The following is a 5,000-nucleotide window of genomic DNA, read 5'->3' as shown; positions in this document are numbered from 1 at the left end:
GTGTGTGTGTGTTTGTATAGGTTTGTGTGTGTGTGTGTGTGTGTTTATATAGGTTTGTGTGTGTGTGTGTTTGTGTGTTTATATAGGTTTGTGTGTGTGTGTGTGTGTGTGTGTGTGTGTGTGTGTGTGTGTGTGTGTTTATATAGGTTTGTGTGTGTGTGTGTGTGTTTATATAGGTTTGTGTGTGTGTGTGTTTATATAGGTTTGTGTGTGTGTGTGTGTGTTTATATAGGTTTGTGTGTGTGTGTGTGTGTGTGTGTGTGTGTGTTTATATAGGTTTGTGTGTGTGTGTGTGTTTATATAGGTTTGTGTGTGTGTGTGTGTGTGTGTGTGTGTGTGTTTATATAGGTTTGTGTGTGTGTGTGTGTGTGTGTTTATATAGGTTTGTGTGTGTGTGTGTGTTTATATAGGTTTGTGTGTGTGTGTGTGTGTGTGTGTGTGTGTGTGTGTGTGTGTGTGTTTAAATAGGTTTGTGTTGTGTGTGTGTGTGTGTGTGTGTGTGTGTGTGTGTGTGTGTGTGTGTGTGTGTGTGTGTGTGTGTGTTTATATAGGTTTGTGTTTGTGTGTGTGTGTGTTTGTGTGTGTGTGTGTGTGTGTGTGTGTGTTTGTGTGTGTGTGTGTGTGTGTGTTTCCAGATTAGCCAATTAGTACAGTAGACTAAACAAATCAAACAAACAAAAAGCTAAAGGTGCGAAGGTCAGAGGTCAGAGGTCAGAGGTCAAAGGTCAGACGTTGACAGGGTAACCTGCTGCACCGTCGATCAGGCGTTCAAACACGTATTGATCAGCGATGGAGGAGCCTTGCAAGGTTAGGGGGGTCGGTCCCTTGCTCAAGGGCCAGGGGTTGATACACTAACGTGTGTTTGTACTGAAGGTAGGATCATATTTATCTATCCCATAATTACGCACATTTACATAGACACAAGTGAAGATAACCTCAAACAAAAGTAGAACAAATTTAATGTTGCAGTCCAATAAGTGAACATAATACACGGATAAATAACTGCGACATCTTTTCTCTGGTGTGAAAGGGTCTGCCTGTCTTACCCCCTGGTGGAGCACAGCGCCGGTGCCGGCACCTGCACCAACAGGGCGTCCACGGAGAGGCCGCTCTCCACCCGTCGGACCACATAGCGCTTAGAGTTGAGGAACACCACCGCTGGGTTCTGGAGGTTGTGGAGGTTGGTTTCACCTGGTGCTCCTTCATTACTCTGTTCCTGGGCCCACTCACCTAGACCCAGGACAGGTGTGGCTGCTCAAACCACAGCACATGAATGAGATAAAAACACAGTAAACAGCCTAAAGTTTGTGGAACTAACAATGCACCACAATCTCTTTTTTTTTTTTTTTTTTTAAATGCACCACAATCTCAGCTCACGCCCGAGAGAGAGAGAAAGACTTTGACTTTTAAGGTTCCTTTAATTGCAGAAAGTCATGTCACAACAGCAGAAGCTTGATTGTGCAGGAAACAATAAACAAAAACAATTAGAGACAAACCACTGGAAAATCACAGGTTAACAATGAGGGAATCATCCTGGACAGAGCACAGCACCTCCCAGCACCACAAACACATTTGAAAGTGTCCAATGTTCCGGTCAGTTTGTAAAACTCAAACTCCACCTTGAGGCAGCTGAGAGCAGACCAATCCTCATCTGGGCCGGGTCTACTGACCCCTGACCCTGCTCAGCCTTCTTCCTGCTTTTCCAAACCCCTGAAACAGTGTTCACCAGGACAAGGACAGATTTGTTTGACACAGTGTAAACAGGAGCGAAGATAAAGAGTTTAAAGGGGAAGCTCTCCCCCAGACCCCGAAGCCACCGCTCCAGTCGCCCAAACAGCCCCTGCAGCCCAGGACACACAACCAACAGGTGCTGCAGCGCCTCCCTCTCAGAGCACAAGATGCATCCCACCCCCGTGCTGGGATCCAGGTGACACATCCCACCCCTGTGCTGGGATCCAGGTGACACATCCCACCCCCGTGCTGGGATCCAGGTGACACATCCCACCCCTGTGCTGGGATCCAGGTGACACATCCCACCCCCGTGCTGGGATCCAGGTGACACTTCCCACCCCTGTGCTGGGATCCATTGCCACATCCCACCCCTGTGCTGGGATCATGGTGACACATCCCACCCCTGTGCTGGGAGTGCCACACCCCGCCCCATGTACAATCCTCCACTGGAGGTCGCTGGGGTCGAGGGGGGCTTGAAGCTCCTCTAGGTGTGTCACTTTGACGCAGGTGTAGTGGGCGGCTTTCCTGCTCAGTGTCTCAAACCCCCCCCCCCCCCCCCCCGGGAGTAGCAAAGGTCAGGAGGCTGCGCTGCTGCACCTCCCACTGTGCAGCAGGAGAGACCCTTAGTGAAGGACAGAGAGAGATTTTAAAGCACCTTCACCAATCTGTTTCTACAAACCTACTGTAACATCTAGTAGATCTACTGAGGGATCTGTGTGTGTACTATGGGATCTAGTAGATCCCAGGAGATCGTTTAGTAGATATATTTACTGATCTACTGCAAGACCTAGTAGATATACACAGGGATCTAGTAAATCCACCTAAGGGTCTCGTTAATATACTGGGGAATCAAGTAAATCCACCCAAAGATCTAGTAGATCTACTGAGGGTTCTGGAAGATCCACTATGGGATCTAGTAAAGCCACTAAGAGATGGAACATCACTACTAAAGGATCTAGTAGAGGATCTGATACATCTACTGAGGGATCTACTTGATCTACAAAGGGATCTAGTCCATCTACCATCTCTGGTAGATCCACAAAGGAATGTAACATATGTCGTCAGGGATCTAGTAGATGTACATAGTGACAGAGGCTCGTCTAGAAGTAGAAGCAGGAACATCACGCTGACGTAGCTACACCTTATTAACAAGCTCCTGCTTTGGTTTTTAAGGTGGAACGGAGGAACTTCCCACAACTACGTCTCCTCCTCCATCTTGATGCCTTTCCTGTCACTTAGTCTTTGGAAGGTCAGCGGCAAACGGGGTCAAAGGTCACATTCAAAGCAGAGAACATGTTGGATCCTACTTTGACCCACAATGCATCACTTCAGTCCAACGTGAAAGTCAAAGTGAAATCAAGTCTCCATCACCAGAAATAGACCTCCGCTTTTTGAAGATTCTATTCCTGTCTTCCACTCCTCCGTCGCCATCCCTCTCTCCAGGTGGCGTCATCATCATCATCTTCGTCATCATCATCATCATCATCATCATCATCATCATCATCATCATCCCTCCTCTCTTCCTCCATCCCTCCTTTTCCACTCTCTCCATCATGTGTATTTATATATACAGTATACTGTATATATTGCAACATGTATATGTACATTTTTCTTTTGTAATTTAAAGTTTTATTCTTATCTTTAGTTTTCCACCCTGACTTCCAACCTGTGTGCAGAGCTGCAGTAGCATCAATAATCCACGAGATGGAGCCATGTGCATGGAACACCAGTCACTGCTGGACTGATCTCTGTTCAGCACAGGAAGTGGATTTCAACCCTTAGACAAAACTACAACATCAACAACAACAACAACAACAACAACAAAACAAACACAACACAAGAACAACAACAACACAAAAACAGCAACTGCAACAACCCAACAACAACAAAAACAACACAACAACAACAACAAAACAACAACAACAACAAAACAACAACACAACAACAACAAAACAACAACAACCACACACATTTAGGTTTAAGTGACGCACAATCAATACATTTGACCTCAACCTTCAAAGAAATACATTACATGAGTAGAGGTCAGCAGAGGTCAGCAGAGGTCAGCAGAGGTCAGCAGAGGTTAGCAGAGGTCAGCAGAAGTTCGTTGAAGTCGTTAGAGTTCGTTAGAGGTCATTAGTGGTCAGGTAGGGAAGGGTAAAGGGTAAACGTCGTGCCCTCGTCCTCTCACACCACACATCGCTGGGCGTCACCGTGTCGACGCAGCATGGAGAGCACTTGAACAACAAATCCAGTCTTTACAAAATAAGAAAGGAAAGTCAAAGGGGAGCAGGGAGAGATGGGCGGAGCTGCTGCCTTCCCACTGCCACCCCGTGGCCGCCTCGCTGCCGCCTCGCTGCCACCCCGTGGCCGCCTGGCTGCCGCCTCGCTGGCACCCCGTGGCCGCCTCGCTGCCGCCCCGTTGCCACCCTGCTGCCGCCTCACTGCCGCCCCGTTGCCACCCTGCTGCCTACCCGCTGCCGCCTCACTGCCGCCCCGTTGCCACCCCGCTGCCTACCCGCTGCCACCCCGTTGCCACCCCGCTGTCTACCCGCTGCAGCCCCGTTGCCACCCCGTTGCCACCCAGCTGTCTACCCGCTGCAGCCCCGTTGCCACCCCGTTGCCACCCCGCTGTCTACCCGCTGCAGCCCCGTTGCCACCCCGCTGTCTACCCGCTGCAGCCCCGTTGCCACCCCGCTGTCTACCCGCTGCAGCCCCGTTGCCACCCCGCTGTCTACCCGCTGCAGCCCCGTTGCCACCCCGCTGTCTACCCGCTGCAGCCCCGTTGCCACCCCGCTGTCTACCCGCTGCAGCCCCGTTGCCACCCCGCTGTCTACCCGCTGCAGCCCCGTTGCCACCCCGCTGTCTACCTGCTGCAGCCCCGTTGCCACCCCGCTGTCTACCTGCTGCAGCCCCGTTGCCACCCCGCTGTCTACCTGCTGCAGCCCCGTTGCCACCCCGCTGTCTACATGCTGCAGCCCCGTTGCCACCCCGCTGTCTACCTGCTGCAGCCCCGTTGCCACCCCGCTGTCTACATGCTGCAGCCCCGTTGCCACCCCGCTGTCTACCTGCTGCAGCCCCGCTGCCGCCTCGCTGCCTTCAGTGGGAAACCAAGGAAAAGACATAAATCTCAACGTAAAATAGAAATAAAAACAGGGCTGGCAGCAGGGGCGGGGCTTAGCTCCTGCACCTTTTTAGTTGCGGACAAGCAGGAAACAGGGAAATCAATCAAAGTTGAAATAAGAGCTTCAGTCTGAGCATCATATTTA

Source organism: Zeus faber (genome assembly GCF_960531495.2).
Source record: "Zeus faber genome assembly, chromosome: 21".
Taxonomy (NCBI): domain Eukaryota; kingdom Metazoa; phylum Chordata; class Actinopteri; order Zeiformes; family Zeidae; genus Zeus; species Zeus faber.
Note: the sequence above shows the minus strand (reverse complement) of the source record.